Source organism: Peromyscus leucopus, chromosome 1, assembly GCF_004664715.2.
Source record: "Peromyscus leucopus breed LL Stock chromosome 1, UCI_PerLeu_2.1, whole genome shotgun sequence".
Classification (NCBI taxonomy): Eukaryota; Metazoa; Chordata; class Mammalia; order Rodentia; family Cricetidae; genus Peromyscus; species Peromyscus leucopus.
Genome location: NC_051063.1, coordinates 5,507,354 through 5,524,640, shown reverse-complemented (window position 1 = coordinate 5,524,640; position 17,287 = coordinate 5,507,354).

The following is a 17,287-nucleotide window of genomic DNA, read 5'->3' as shown; positions in this document are numbered from 1 at the left end:
GCAATATGCTATGGATAAGATGGTGGAGGAGGATATAAATAAACTCAGCTACTGCGAACTTTGTAAGCTACTGGAAAATTCAGACAAGTCAACACACAAATAAACATGTTAAAATCCTGGATAATCAGTTCTGTACAAGGTAACATAGAACAAACTGAGGCCTCGTTGGACCCCAGTGACCCCAGCTTTGGAAATAAAGAGGAAAGTTTCCAGAGGTGACATCCAAAAGGAGACCAGATGAATGAGATAACCAGATGTAAGAGAGTTGGGGATGGAGGGAGTGTAGATGTAACCAAGCGTCTTATTAAAATAAGAAACACAGAACCAATGTAAAAGAGAAAGCCGAGAGGTCAGAGCTCAGAGCTAAAATCTTACCTCCTACAGTGCTCCTAGCTTCCTCAAAAGAGAGATCCTGTGTGTCTGTCTTTAAATAGTCTTTATGTTCTGCCTTCTCATTGGTTGTAAACCCAAACACATGACTGCCTCATCACTGCCTGTAAGTACCGCCCTCCAGGTCTTAAAGGCGTATATCTCCAATGCTGGCTGTACCCATGAACACACAGAGATCTACCTAGCTCTTCTACCAAGTGCTGGGATTAAAGGCGTGTGCCGCCGCCGCTGCTGCTGCTGCTGCTGCTGCCGCCGCCGCCGCCGCCGCCGCCGCCACCACCATGCTCTTGCTATGGCTCTGATAGCTCTGACCCCTGGGCAACTGTATTTATTAACATACAATGAAAATCACATTTCAGTACAAATAAAATACCACCATAAGGGAGATCTTATGTACTGATTCATCAATAGTCATTCTTTCAAACTTTTACAGAGGGGCTTTAACCAAACAAAACTTTCATCAGCAGATGGACTGAAAGAAATGTGATGGTTCTCTGGTTCCAGAGGATGCTGGGGTGCAGGCTCCGTATGGCTTTTCAATTGTGGTGAATGTCATCAATGGCTGAGGGTGCCTCTGGTTGAAGCTGTAGAAATTATTAGCAAGATTTGGGGGCAGGGGAACAAAGATTTTCTTAGTAGTAGTGGTTTGAGGGATGTTTTAGTGTTGCTTTCTCCATAATGGTGAGAACTAGCTGAAATGACCCCTCTAAGAGTTGGATCTGACCCAACCCCCTGTAGTCATAACAGTAGCAGAGTCAGTGCAGATCTTGAACCTTGGGCTTAGTGATTTCTAAAACTCTATTTAGTACTAGACTCATTGAGGTTAGAGCCCTCGTGGTCTTGACAAGGTAGATTCATCTCAATGAGCAAATTAAAGACACAACTAATAGTAAAGACTTGAGAAAGAAGATTTATTTCCATGTAGCTACATTGAGAAAACAAGAGGTACAATGAGCTCTCCTACCCCTAGGTGATTTGTCTGGGTCTCCACATGAGGTTTAAGTTGAAATAAAAGAAAGCACACATCTAAGCAGTCCTGGCCCAAGTATGGTTCCCGCACTGACTCATCATTGTTTGACTTCATTCCCCCCTGCAAGGTGGTCTGACAAATTTTCAGAACTTCAAGAAATCTCTTCCAGGAGACAGATCCTCTTCTGCTACTGCCAGGACTTCACCCCTTCCTTTGTATGGCACAAAATTCATGGGGAAAATTTCAATTTCTTGGGACCACCATTTCAAAAGTCCAGTTGCCTAGGGCAGAGCACAAGTGTCTCTTTAAAACATTCCCCTTTCTTGCAGGACAGTCACGCTTTCACCTGAAACTGTCATGGTGGCTAACAAGCACACACAAAGTCAGGATCTGTCACTCTGAAGCATCCTAAAGGCTCAGGAAACAGTTTAGCCATAATTATGACTTTGGAAGCAGGGGCAAGATAGTCACATGGCTCTGGAAATTAAGAAGTTTGGGCTCAGGGCATCAAGATGCAATTGCAATTTGGATCTGGAGAGTCATGAGGACTCAATAGCAGCATATTAGGATGTTGTACCATTCAGTGGTGACTCTCAGTCCTGCTATGGTTGACAGGGCAGGGATTCAAACCTGTGAGATCAGGTACACAGGAATCTAATTTTTAAGTTAGGCATGACACAGTTATGACTTTGTTCAAGAAAACAGGGGATTCAGTGATATGTCTGCTTACTACCTGGGGAGCAGAGGAACACTGTAGCCCAGATTCCAGCTATTCTAGTTATAGCAAGGCAAGGTGTGTTGGCTGTTTGCTCTTGATATTATAAGGGAAACCAATAAAAGAACTGAAGAACAAAGAAGAAAGCTTGAGGACAATTTTACAAGCATTTCAAAAGCAGCACTCCAAAGCGAGCAAGCTGCAAATCTCAACAGCTGCAAATCTCAGCAGCTGCCTGAAGAAAGAAAAGAGAAAAGAGGAACAGAGACAGCCAAGCCATGCCAATGAGCTAAGCAATGAGGTCATCTACCACATGCAAAATAAGCAGCCTCATTGCACAAAAAAAGGCAGATGAGGGATTTGGAGAATGAGTAAGGGAGCCCAGAGTACCAGAAAAAGTACACTTAGGCTCTGACCAGCAACTGAAAGAAAGACAGAAGAAGAAACAAAGGTCCACTTTTCTGAGAGATGGACACTCACCAGAACCCTATGACAGCTCTATAGCCATTGCACAGGGATCAGGAATTCTTGGAAGGAGAAATACATTGTCCCATTAAAAGAAGAATTAATCTTCTCATCTGGTTAGCATATTTTAAGATGGTTAGCATATCTTAAGACCTTCCTGAAGAATAGTCCCTTAGCCAGGAAATTGACCGGCCCAACTCAGATGTCTCCACCCAAGCCAGAGATTGCATTTCTCTTGACCAGAAGGAAAGAGTTCTCTCTTAATGGGCCTTCACTATAACACAGAGAGCCATAAACACATCTCAGCCAGCCCTACAGCTCTCTAGGAGGAAAAGGCTCTTAGAAGTGCAACTGCATGACACAACAATCACACCATTTCCCAAGCAGAGAAGGCATCATGTCTATCAGGTACTGGGAGGGAGGGATGACTGGTTTGTTCTGTCAAGACTCCATACCCCAGAGTAGGAAATTCTGTAACTAACTCCTAAGAGGCAAGGCTGTGTATACTCATTTCCTGTGAAGGCAGGGCAACAAAGGTCATGAGAGTCCTGGTTTCATTAACACCCCCCTCCAAAATAAAATATAGCCATCTGAGTAATTGTGCTCTGTATGGCTTATGTTATCCTTGTACTGTAGCTCTGTGTTCTCTTTCAGTTGTTTCCATGAAAATGTTTATTTGTTTATTCACTGTTTAGGGTTTTTTTTTTTTTTGTAAGAAGGATGAATTTTAAGAACTTCTTGTCAACCATCCTCCTGGAGTCACTACTTTACAAATAACTTAGCAGTATAAATGGGGTGTGTTGTCTGTATAGATTAATAGCTACCATTCTACTGTCATCTGATAAACCCATAAAGGACAAACATCTATACATTTGGGAAACTTTAGATGTAGCAGTGTTCAACTGGCTTATGATAAACCAGAACTCTAACAGGTTCAAAACAAGCTTGGCATAGGAGTAGATGCATCTGGAGTCCTTGAACTCAGCAAAGTTAAGAAAAAAATACGTAATGTTCAACTTCATTATCATTTCAGTTCTGCATCAGTGGATACCCTATTTGCCTCTTTCTGTTTAGCTAGGAATAAAATCTGAATTTCAGTGTATTGTTTTGTCCCTGAATAGACATAATAGAAAGAATGACTAATGCTTTTTAAAAAATCTGCAAGAATTACATACAGATCAGTGTGTTTACTATATCATTGATTTCCATAGGAATGTGGAAAACCTTTCTGAGCCATATTTTTGGGTCAGTCTGGGTTCTTTCTTTAAACAAGATCAAAGCCTAAGATAGAGTTTTAGTGCTAATATTTCAGTTGGACAAAAACGTAAAGCATAGATATTGTAAGTGTGTAACTCAATTATCACAAAATAATCTCATGTACATGTCTACTTCCCATATTGAAAAATGAATCAGAAGACACCTGATGCTCTGAAGACATGAATATTTTTTGCTCTTTCCTATACTATCAAGGACAGAATCTCAGCTTCTAATACCTATGATGTTTCATCTAGGTTTGATGTTTTAATAATGGAATCATTTTATCCTGTATTATTTTCATATCTTCTCTTTGTTATTGTTGTATTATATCCTTGGACAAAATACAACCAAGAAAAAAACCTTAAAAATTGAGCTAGATGCAGAAATTTGTACCTAAAATCCCAACATTGTCAGGTGTAGATGGAGGAGAATTATGAGTTCAAGGCCAGTGTGGTCTGCATATGAAGATCCTGTCTTATAAACCTCTCAAGGATTACATTAAATATATATAATCCTTCTCCAGTTATGAGTCTGGGAATATTAGTAGAAGAAGAAAAATATGTTGAAAAGTTTAAGCTTTGGCAACTATGTTTTGTTTTGTTGCACAAGAAAAACAGGAGAAATGGAGAAGTAATTTCCTGATGACCTGTTGTGATTAAAAAATTCATATATGGCCTCTAGGACCCAGGCCTGGGACACAGCCAGTTCCCAGGAACCCCAACCCAACTCTGCCCCAGTTGCTGGACAGCAGGGAAAACTCCTGTGGCCAGGCTCCCCCACCAAAACTCCCCATCAGACCATGCAATCTACAAGACCCATGCCCTACCCCAATACCCATCTGCCTGTGACCCCAATAACTTCCTGAGACAAGGAATCTGCCAGCTCTCACTGGACCAAGAGAGGCTTCCTGAGACAGAGAATCTGTCAGCTCTGACTGAACCAAGAGCAGAAATTGTGAAGATTTTCTGTTCTAGGGAAGAATGTTCATGGTTCCGAGAGACAGACATTTATCAGACTGTGATTGCTCCAAACCACAGAGGAGGCAAAAAAAAAGTCTGCAGGAAACCATGACCATGCCTAACAGTGACTTTGAAATCTTCAAAAAGATGACAGGATCCTACAATGATGATTCCACATGGACTATGATAAAGCCATTAAGCCGATTAACACCATGGAAAAATCGACTTTGGACTACAAACTGGTCAGGACAATTTCGAGAGGACTAGTTGAGATGATCCAGCCTGACAGACTACTCAAACAAGGACTTGAAACAAGCCCTGAACTTTCCTATTATGCAGAGACTGGACAAATGATACAGGACTTGATGATTAACCCAAATATTTTCTTTTCAAGATTCCCTAAAGATATCTTCACCCCTAGAAAGCAAAAAGAAAAAGAGAATATAGATATGAGATAGATCATTGAATCTACTCTGAGAAAAAAGATAAAGAAATAATAGGATAAATAGGTAGATCATTGAATCTACACTGAAGAAAAAGGGGAAGATATAAAAATGACAAAAGGTAGACTAATGAATCTATTATGAAAAGAAAAAAGAGAAAATATGGATATGATAAGATAAAAAGGGAGATTATGGAATCTACTTTTAAAAAGGAACTACTTGTTTTAAATAAGATAAGTAATGAAAATTTTTTGGTCTGAGTTTATCAGATGTTACTGGACTGGACACTGTTAATATATATAATGGAGTTTTTTGTCTGGATCTGTCAAATGTTAATGGACTAGACATTGTTAATGTAATCTTGACTGTATATTGCATATACTTATTGAAGATAGTTTTTCTTGTATTAGTTATAAGCTTTTTTAATTTTAGACAAAAAGAGAGGAAATGTGGTGGTATTGTGTTCCCCAAAATATTGTGTACTCTAATAAATTTATCTGGGGTCAGAGGACAGCCACTAAATACAAAGGCTAGAAAATGGTGGCACTCACACCTTTAATCCTAGCATTCCAGAGATAGAAATCCCTCTGGATCTCTGTGAGTTCAAGGCCACATTGGAAATAGCCAAGCATGGTGACACACACCTTTAATCCCAGAAAACCAGCCTTTAATCCCAGGAAGTGGTGGTAGAAAACAGAAAGATATATAAGGCGTGAGGACCAGAAACTAGATGGTTTTGGCTGGTTAAGCATTCAGGCTTTTGAGCAGTAATTCAGCTGAGACCCATTCCGGATGAGGACTCAGAGGCCTCCAGTCTGAGGAGACAAGACCAGCTGAGGATCCGGCGAGGTGAGATAGCTGTGGCTTGTTCTGTCTCTCTGATCAACCAGTATGGACCCCAATAACTGGCCTCAGGTTTGCTTTTGTTAATAAGAACTTTGAAGATTCATGCTACAAAGAGCCCTGTTAAGAACAAGAGTGGCTCCCTGAGTCACAGAATCAGCTAGCTTGGATTGGGACAAGAGCAGCTCCCTGAGATATAGAATATGCCAGCTCCAATTAGACCAAGAGCTAAGATTGGACCCAGAGGGGCCTCCTGAGACACAGACACAATGAGCACAGAGTAGACCAATAGCAGCTTGCTCAGACAAGGCACTTCTTGCACCTATTAGAGGAAGAGATGGGCAGACATCAGTGCAAAAATACACACAACAACATAAAGAGCAATATGGCATCACCAAGCCTAGCCCTCCTACAACAGCAAGACCTGAACATCACAATGTAGAAGAAGCAGAAGAAAGTGACCTTAAAAATAGCTTCATGAAGATGCTAGAGACCTTTAAAGAAAAAATGAAAAATTCCCTTAAAAATTGAGGAAAAGATAAACAAAAAAATTGGAAGAAATCAATAATCCTTTAAAGAAAGCCAAGAAAACCATGAAAAAGCAATTAAACATGTGAAGGAAACAGTTCAAGATCTGAAAATTGAAATAGAAACAATGAAGAAAACACAGAAGAAATGATAGAAATAGAAAATATGAGTAAATGAACAGGAAACATAGATGCAAGAATAACCAACAGGATGCAAGAGATGGAAGACACAATCTCTAGTGTAGAGAACACAATAGAGCAAATAGATTCATCAAAGAAAACACTAAAATCAAAAAAGTCATAACACAAAATGTCCAGGAAATCTGGAACACCATGAAAAGACCAAACTTAAAAATAATAGAGATAGAAGGAGAATACCCACTCAAAGGCACAGAAAATATATTCAAAAAAATCATGGAAGAAAACTTTCCCAACTTAAAAAAGGAAATACCTATGAAGATACAAGAAGCTTATAGAACACTAAATAGACTAGACCCCAAAAAATGTCCCCTCACCACATAATAATTAAACCAATAAGCATATAGAATAAAGAAAGAATATTAAGAGCAGCAAAGGAAAAAGGCCAAGTGACTCAAAGGCAGACTCATCAGAATAACACCTGAATTCTCAATGGAGACTTTGAAAGCCAGAAGGTCCTGGACAGATGTAATACAGACACTAAGAGAACATGGATGCCAGCCTAGACTAATATACCCAGCAAAACTTTCAATCATCATAGACAGAGTGAACAAGACACTGTAAGACAAAGCCAGATTTAAACAATACCTATTCACAAATCCAACCCTACAGAATGCAATAGAAGGAAAATTCCAACCTAAGGAAGTCAGATGCACACATGAAAACACAGACAATAGATAACCCCACAGCAGTAAATCCCAAAGAAGAGAAATATACACACAGTACCACCAAAAGAACAGGCAGTGGGCTGATGGCTTCTGATGTGCAATGGAACAGCAGCTGAAACAGTTATTCTTGAAGAGTAATTAAGCTCACACCTCTCAATTGTAGACTGGCATTTAATAGAGGGATGTGAAGAAGAACGGGATGCTGAGATGAAGCCACACACACAGCCAAGAAGAATGGACAGCTGAAATAAAAAAAAAAACCAACAATTTCCAGAATTTAAAATCCTGAATCATGACAGGACACTAATGAAATTCAGGTATTTCTGGTACATGGACTGCTCTCACCCAATGTAAGGTCGAACTATTGACCTTGTGTACATCCTACTTCACAAATGAGTCTGTCAGATATGCTAAGCCTATAGGCTGAAGATGATGCCCCAACACTGTGGAGAAACCTCAAGTGACTATCTAGGCAGCTGGCTGTTTCTGTCAACTCACAATTTTTTTGGAAGCTGCTTGCATGCACTTCTTGTTTTTATTTTTTATTAGGTAATATTATTTCCTTCTTGGGTATCTGAGGGAGTTGAAGATTAGTTAGTTATAGTTGAAGATTAGTTAGGATAGAAAATGAATTAGGTACATTTTGGACTTACCAAAATAAGAGAGATAATGGAATTATTTTCTTTGAATTTGTCAAATACAAATGGACTAGACATTGTTTAGGTATTTATTACTTGTATATATTGTATATAGTTATTGTACTTTTGTATAAAGTTTTTTATTTAAAAATCTTTAAAAAGACCTGAATATCCCAAAGCATAAGAAGCAGAAGAAATAGACCTTAAAATGACTTTAAGAAGATGATAGAAGTTTTTAAAAAGGAAATGAAAACTACCCTTTATTTAAATAAAAAAGTATTTAAATAAAGTATTTAAAAACAGAAGTTATGACTCAAATGGACTTAACAGATATCTACAGAACATTCCACCCTAACAAAAAAGAATATACCTTCTTCTCAGCACCCCACAGAACTGTCTCTAAAATTGACCACATACTCAGTCACAAAGCAAATCTCAACAGATACAAAAAAATTGGAATAACCTCCAGTATTTTAGCAGACCACCATGGCTTAAAGTTAGATTTCAACAACAACAAAATTTACAGAAAGCCTACAATCTCATGAAAACTGAACAATGCCCAAATGAATCACCAATAGGTCAAGGAAGAAATAAAGAAAGAAATTAAAGACTTGCTAGAGTTCAATGAAAATGAATGTACAACATACCCAAACTTATGAAACACTATGAAAGCAGTACTAAGAGGAAAATTCATAGCTACAGTAATAAAAACAGCATGATACTGGCATAAAAACTGACATGTGAACCAATGGAATTGAATTGAAGACCCTGACATTAATCCTCACATGTATGAACACCTAATTTTTGACAAAGAAGCCAAAAGTGTACAATGGAAAAAAGAAAGCATCTTAAACAAATGGTACTGGCATAACTGCATGTCAACATGTAGAAGAATGCAAATGGATCCATATCTGTTACCATGCACAAAACTTAAGTCCAAGTGGATCAAAGACCTCAACATAAATCTAGTTTTAACCTGACAGAAGAGAAAGTAGGAAGTAGTCTTGAATTAATTGGCACTGGAGATCACTTCCTAAATATAACAACAGTATCACAGACACTGAGAGCAACAATTAATAAATGGGACCTCCTGAAACTGAGAAGCTTTTGTAGGGCAAAGAACATGGTCAATAAGACAAAACAACAGCCTACAGAATGGAAAAAGATCTTCACCAACCTCACATCTGACAGAGGGTTGATCTCCAGAATATATAAAGAACTCAAGAAACTAGACATCCAAATACCTAACAATTAAATTAAAAAATGGGCTACAGAGCAAAACAGAGAATTCTCAACAGAAAAATCTCGAATGGCCAAAAGACATCCTTAGTCATCAGGGAAATGTAAATCAAAATGATTCTGAGATACCATCTTACACCTGTAAGAATGGCTAAGATCAAAAACGCTGAAGACAGCTAATGTTGGAGAGGATGTGGAGCAAGGGAAACACTCCTTCACTGTTGGTAGGAATGCAAACTTGTACAGCCACTTTGGAAATCAATATGGTGGTTTCTCAGAAAACTGGGAATCACTCTTCCTCAAGACCTAGCTATACCACTCTTGGGCATATACCCAAGGAATGCTCAATCATACCACAAGGACATATGCTCAACTATGTTCATAGCAGCATTATGTGTAATAGCCAGAACCTGGAAACAACCTAGATGCCCCTCAACTGAAGAATGGATAAAGAAAATGTGGTATATATGCACAATGGAGTACTACTCAGCAGAGGAAAACAATGACATCATGAAATTTGCAGGCAAATAGAACTAGAAAATATCATCCTGAGTGAGGTAACCCAGACTCAGAAGGGCAAACATGGTATGTACCCACTCATAAGTGGATACTAGATATAATGCAAAGGTTAATCAAGCAACAACCCACAACTCCAGAGAAGCTAACTAACAGGGAAACCCCAAAAAGGGTCACATGGACTGCCCTGGGAAGGGAAAATAGATGAGATCTCCATGAGTAAACTGGGGATGAGTGGTGGGCAATGGAGGGCAGGAAATAAGAGAATAGAACATAAGGGAATAGGATGGTTGAGCTGGAACATGGAGGGAGGAGGAAAGCAATGAAAGAGATACCATGATAGAGAGATATCATGGGGATAGAGAGAAACCTGGTGCTAGGGAAGTTGCCAGGAATCCCCAAGGATGACCCCAGCCTGAACTATTAGCGAAAGTGGAGAGGGTCCCTGACCTAAACTGGCTTGCCCCAGAGATAAGACCAGTGAATATCCTAACTGTCATCACAGAGCTTTTCTCCAATGACTGATGGAAGCAGATGCAGATATCCAAAGATATCACCAGACAGAGCTCCAGGAGTCCAGTCAAAGAGAGAGAAGAGGGATTCCATGAGCAAGTACATCAGGATCATGGTGGGGAAACATGCAGGGATGACCAAAACAACTAGAGGGAACTCATGAAAGTTGGGACAATGACTATGGAGCCTACCTACGTAGGACTGGACTAGGCCTTCTGCATGGAGAGACAGTTGTGTAGCTTGATCTGCTTGCGGGGAGGGGGGGGGGGGGAGCTGGCGGTAGGATCAGAATCCATCTCTGGTGCATGAGCAGGCTTTTTGAAGCCTACTACCTATGTGCAGCGTTGAGGTAGGGGGAAGGGCTTGGACTTGCCTCTACTGGATGTGCCTCCCCATTGGAGGCCTTTCTTTCTTGTGGGTTGGAGTGGAGGGTGGGTTGGGGGGGGGGCTGGGGGTTGGGAGGAGGAGGCTGGGGGTTGGGAGGAGGAGGCTGGGGGTTGGGAGGAGGAAAGAGGTGGATCTTTGATTTGTGTGGAAAATGAATGAAAAATTTTCTTAATATAAAAAAAGAAATTCATATACTCTTCACAAGGGTGAGGGAACTTGGAGAGTGGAAGTAACTTTGAGGGTCTTGAGTGACTTTCAGGAGAGTTAGATGGGCTCAAAGAAGAGACAGCTCCCCCAAAAAAATTTTCCCTCAACTGCAGATGTAGTATTTGATTTTCATCTTATCTTTGCTAGCTAAAATGTTTTCTCAATAACTATTTTCCATCTGGGAATATAACTTCCATGGTCAGCTAAGCCTTTTCTGTGCTTCTAAGGAAAACTAAAAAACCCAGACATGATTTAGAGAAAGAGGAAACAGGTGGGTCAAAGAGACCCAAATTCTAAAACAGTTTGTCTAGTTCAGAATGTCAAGACACTAGATTTCAGGGTATCATTTTTCTGAGCCTTACCAATAAGGTGCCCTGCTTATGAACTTCCATCTTCAAATTTTCTGTTGTCTGTGAATTTCTTAATACACATGCATTTTGACTAAATTCACTGCCCTTTGCCACTCCTCCAATTCTTCTGTAACTCCCCATCACTTTTCCCTTCAAACTTCTCACATTCTTTCCTTTTCAGACCCACCAAGTCCACCTAGTACTGTCTATATGTACATGAGTGTAGAACAATCTATTGGATCAATGGATAGGCAGCCTCTCAGAGTCCTTACCTCTGAAGAAAAGTGACTCTCCTTCCCTAGAAGCCATCAACTGCCAATAGCTCCTCAGATAGTGGTGGGACTTCATAAGCCCCTCCCACATCCATGCTGGAATTTTGCTTGGCTTGATCTTGTGTGAGTCTTGTACATGCTGTGACAACCACTACAAGTTCATATGTGCAAGAACCCAATCACATCAGGAAAATATTTTGTATGTGTTTTCAGGAAGTAGTGCTGTCTCTATTGCTCTGACAAATCGATGTAATAATGCGCTCTGCTTAGTAACTTCCAGCTTCAAATTTTATGTTGTTTCTGTTGTTGGTGCTGAACACTCCTCATGCCATTATTTTATTATTGGCTCTGAGTCAAGTCTATCCTTGGTTCTGTGGGAAACAAGAATGAGGAGCAGCTCTCTGATTTTCTTAGTCACTTCCTCATCCTAGGACCAGCAGTGCTTGGAGAATACACCTGACATATTTTTTGCAATGACCTACTTTTTGGTCTTTTCTCTCTTCCCATTTCCACTTCTCTATTTCTGTGTGTAATATTATTTATTTTTAACAGCCATAAGAATCTGCTCTCTCCAGGACAAATGGGTGTGCATAAACTGATAAAGGAGTTTAATCACTAACATTTCTTAAGTAGCCAGGAACAGTTATGGTAAATAGAAAAAAAGTCCAGCACTTTCTGGGGACTTCTAAGATGTGAACTCCTCCCTGGTCTGGACTTAAGGGTGGAATGTCCTTTAGTTGTAGCACAAATCTTAAAAGATCTTAATAAAAGCAAACCCTTCCTGCTGTTTGTGGGCTAAGGCATCTTTAGGGGAACCCAAAAAGAAAAATTGGGGGTTAATTGTCAAGTCCTGAGAAAGGTAGCTGTATCATTTGTTGTCCAGTTTCTGCATAATGGGAAAATGCAGGCCTCATCTAAGTCCTTGCTTGAATAGTCTATGAAGCTAGATGAAGCTGGATCATCTTAGCTAGCCATCTTGAAATTGTCCTGAGCAATTTGTAGTCCAAAGTAGATATTTCAGTGGTGTTAATCAGTTTAATGGCTTTATCATAGTCCATGTGGAATCATTGATGTGGGGTCCCAGCATCCTTTTGCTGTTAGGCCTGGTCATGGTTCCCTGCAGAATTTTTTTTCTTTTCTTTTCTTTTCTTTTCTTTTTTTTTTTTCTTTTCTTTTCTTTTCTTTTATCTCTTCTCTTCTTCTTCTTCTTCTTCTTCTTCTTCTTCTTCTTCTTCTTCTTCTTCTTCTTCTTCTTCTTCTCTCTCTCTCTCTCTCTCTCTCTCTCTCTCTCTCTCTCTCTCTCTTTTGTGCTTCCTCTGTGATTTGGAGCAATCACAGTCTGATAAATGTCTGTCTCTCAGAACCAAAAACGTTCTTTCCTAGAAGAGCAACTCAGGCCTGAGCTGGGGACTGCAAGGCCACAGGCAAGTGGCTTTTTCGCGAATTCATACCACAAATGTTGGGTGCCAGATGTAGCAAGAATCTTAAAAGGTCTTATTAATAAAAACAAACACGGAGCCAGGTTTTAAGGTGAATGCTGAAAGGTCAGAGACACAGAACAAGCCAGATGCAACATCACCTTGCCAACTTCTCAGCTGATCTTGCTTCCTTAGACTGAAAGCCTCTGAGTCCTCATCTGAATGGATTTTAGCTGTACTGCTGCTCAAAAGCCTAAAAGCTTAAAAAGACCTCTAGTTCCTGGTTCTCATGCCTCATATACTTTCTGGTTTAATCCTGGGATTAAAGACATGTGTCTTTCCCAAGAAAGGCATGAGATCTCAAGGCCTGGGATTAAAGGTGTGTGCCACCACACCTGGCTCTGTTCCCAGTGTGGCCTTGAACTCACAGAGATCCACACGAATCTCGGTCTCCCAAGTGATAGGATTAAAGGCATGTGTGCCACCATTTTCTGGCCTCTATTACTGGCTGTTCTGTTCTCTGACCCCAGATAAGTTTATTAGGGTGCACAATATATTGGGGTACACAGTATCACCACACTTTAGAACAGAAATGATGAAAAATATTTGTTCTTTATTCATTATGATAGACATAAAGAATGGGTGGGACATAAAGAGAGGGTAGATACCACCTCTATGAGTGAGCCACTGTTCAGTAATTTTGCATCAACAAGCACAAATCACGGGAATTTTCGGAAAGTATCCAAAAAGAATTTGGTAGCTTTGTATTCCCTGATGTCAAAGTAAAGTGTTACAGTTTCTGCATGAGAGAGGACATGAATCTTCTCATATGGCCGTGGAAAAGGATCAGAAGCAGTGAGACTACAGCAGAGCTAACCCCAAGGGGAAAATTCTTGTTAGATCTTAAGCCAAGACCCAGCTAAGCTAAAATCAGAGTCATGATCTACAGAAACAGAGGCTTTTGAAACACTTTCTTTTAGACTCTGTTTGTAGTGTTAATTACAGTGCAACAACATCTTCAAAAAATGGGGTTGTAACAGGTCACTTTGTATCACAAGGCAGAGAAGAGCACAGCAGTACAGAAATAAGGTGAGCACCCCTCCATCCAGACCCCGAAAATGTATTCCCAACAGAGGACTGTGAAGAGTGGAGGACACAGGTTCCCAATGCTTGCTATTAATTGCCTCAGAAGAGGAGAAAAGGCACAAACCTGGGGTCTGGAAGCTTGCCACCTCTTACAATCAAATCTTTGGCCAAGATAATATAATATAAAAAAGATTGTCCTGTGAATACAGTATTTTTCCAAGTTATCTAGGAATGTGACAAAGAGCAGCTTAGTCAGCAATTCTATTGCTATAAAACAGTGGTTTTCCTAATGCTGAGATCCTTTAACACAGTTCCTCATGTTGTGGTGACCCCCTACATAAACCATAAAATTATTTTGTTGCTACTTTATAATTGTAATTTTGCTACTGTTGTGAATCATAATGTAAATATCTGATATGCAGCCCCAGGGGTCGCAACCCACAGGTTGAGAAACCATTGCTACAAAAATAATTAGAAATATCAAGGAGAACAATTAGATTATCAAAGACTGTAAAGGGGTTGCTTCCTGTTGAACATGAACTTTAAAATTTAGTAAATACTACAGAACCATGTAGTTCCATCAGGAATTTCTAGGCTGTCCAGAGTTAACCTCTGCTTCTAATTTTAGAAGGGATAGCAGTATCTGTTGGTATGTGTTTTGAGATTAATGAAATGAGATACAAAAAATCTGATGCAATGATTTATAAAGAGAATGTTCTATAGCTGTGAATGTCCTCTCACTTGGCCTTTTTTTATATAGAGGAGGGAGAATGAGATATAGACTTGACATCTAAATAATAGACTCTTCGCTATCTCCATCACTTGTAGTTTCTCAAAAATTATTCTGCTATTCCATATTGTTGTTAGAGCCAATGTCCCTCAGATTTATTTCTACCATAAATCCATGAATACAAAAATCACTGACCATTAAAATGAATCACTCATGGAGCATTTATCTGATATCAGATTCTACTGCAATCAAGGCAGGCAAATGAAAATTCTCATGCAGAATGTGCTGTTGAAAATCACTGTGAGAGCACTGGTAAACAGAGCAGGTGGTGTTCCATCCTCAACTGACTTGGACATGAACAGGAATAGGAATCAGTTATGTAATTCAGCCACATTTGCAGAAATGCCTCTGCTGCCACTTTAAGCTTCCCACTCTTTTTCCAAACACATATTTCTCTTGTTACTGTTGCTTACTTATTTATTTACTCAGGGCAAGTGTCTCTCCCCTGAGTGTGCTTATTTCTACAGCCTTCTAATATGTCTCTGGCTTTACTCTAGTTCCATCTCAAATCTCTTTCCAAAAATGTGATCCTGTTTTTTCCCAGGTTGAATTCTTAAGATGACATGCTGGCATAAGAGGTAAATTCCAAATTTAGTGTGAATTTCAAAGCTTTTACACTGGAGCTGGACAGCCCTGGCAACTATTACCTACTATGGTCAGCTATAGGTGTTGATCCACAACTTTTCTAAATACCATTCACTGTATTATTTCTAAATTGCCATTCACTGCATTATTCATCCATTATGCATATTACTCATACATTATGTGAACCATTTATATATTGCACACCATTCAGTGTGTCTATTGTTCAAGTAGTATACATATTATTCATCCATCATGCTATATTATTTGTCTCTACCGTGCATTCCTTTCTGCACATTCTCTTCCCATGATGAAAGTATGGAAGAATTTCTATAAAAATTAAAATTTAGTCTCTATATGGGGGTCCATGATTGTAATTTCAATTGCACTTGGGCTAATGAAGATGGGGTATTGAGAGTTCACTTGGAGCACATTCCAGGTCAGCATGAACTACGTGATGAGACACACCCATAGATAGATAGATAGATAGATAGATAGATAGATAGATAGATAGATAGATAGGAATTGTCACAAATACTAGAATTGACCATGAAAATGCAAGTGGATTGGTGTGCATGTGCCATAAGGTGAAGCTTACCTGTTTTCTATGTAGATGCTGTGGGGCAGGTAGAAACCATGGTAGGAAAGCCATAGTAGTCAGAAACCAGTTCTTTCAAGCAGAGAACACTCAAGTATGGTCTTTTTCCAGGAAATTATTTCATTGAAAATTCATTTTAATATGGTTGGGATCCATGTTTTGATTTGTCTGTCAATAAAAATCATGCCACTCCAATACTTGGTGTCACTATCATGGGCCCTCCTTAAGCTTCAGAGTTTGTTTATCTAACTGCACTTGACATTTCTTCTGCAGAATTTTCAGCATCTTCACTAAGGTTCTCTTAGCAACTGCCTTAAAACAGTATCATGTTTCAATATCCATGTCAGAACTCTGCTATAAGTCAATTGTTTGACTAAAATTTTAAAGATGGTCCTTCAGGGTAAAAACTCATAGTCTCTCTATGACAGAGATAGATAGATAGATAGATAGATAGATAGATAGATAGATAGATAGATAGATAGATAGATAGATAACACCTATACCCTGGTGGACGTGCATTTGACTAAGTCCTTTTTTGGCAGCTAAGATAAGATAAAAGAAAGCATCGCTCACCAGAACTCTTATTCCAGTTGAAATTGACAAAGATCATCAATCAACAAACTAACAACAAGAGGAAAAATTACTGGAAATTAAAATTTACAAAAATCTCACTCCTAAGTAATGTTGTCAAGACCATTTGTTTTAACAGGAGCACTACCTTTACAGATGGATGACTAAACTCCCAGAACAAGCAGTGCAGTTCCACATGATGGATTTACTTAAAATTATCAAAGTTTTCCCAAGAAGAGGGCTATTAAAATTGTTTTTTTATATTTTTATTTTATAGTTAATTTAATTTCACATATCAGCCACGGATTCTCTTTCCTCCCTCCTCCCACCCCCCAGCATTCCCCCCTAGTCACCCCTCATTCCCACCTCCTCCAAGGCAAGGTCTCTCCTGGGGAGTCAGTCCAGCCTGGTAGACTCAGGGCTGAGACAGAAGAAAGCAACCTTAAAATTGTTTAAGGCACTAAAGGATAAGGCTTCAGATTCCTGAAGTGAAATGTTGCTAATCTGTCACCCAAACTGATTAGTACATTTTTTAATGAAACTATGAAATAGTCTCATTTAAAAATACCGCTACTAAATGATGTAAATAAAACCATCCCAAAGAGAACAAGTAATTCCACATTAAGTGATGGCTGGAAAACCCTAGTTCATTTCACTATTTCTTTTTCAGTAATTTTCTACATAGC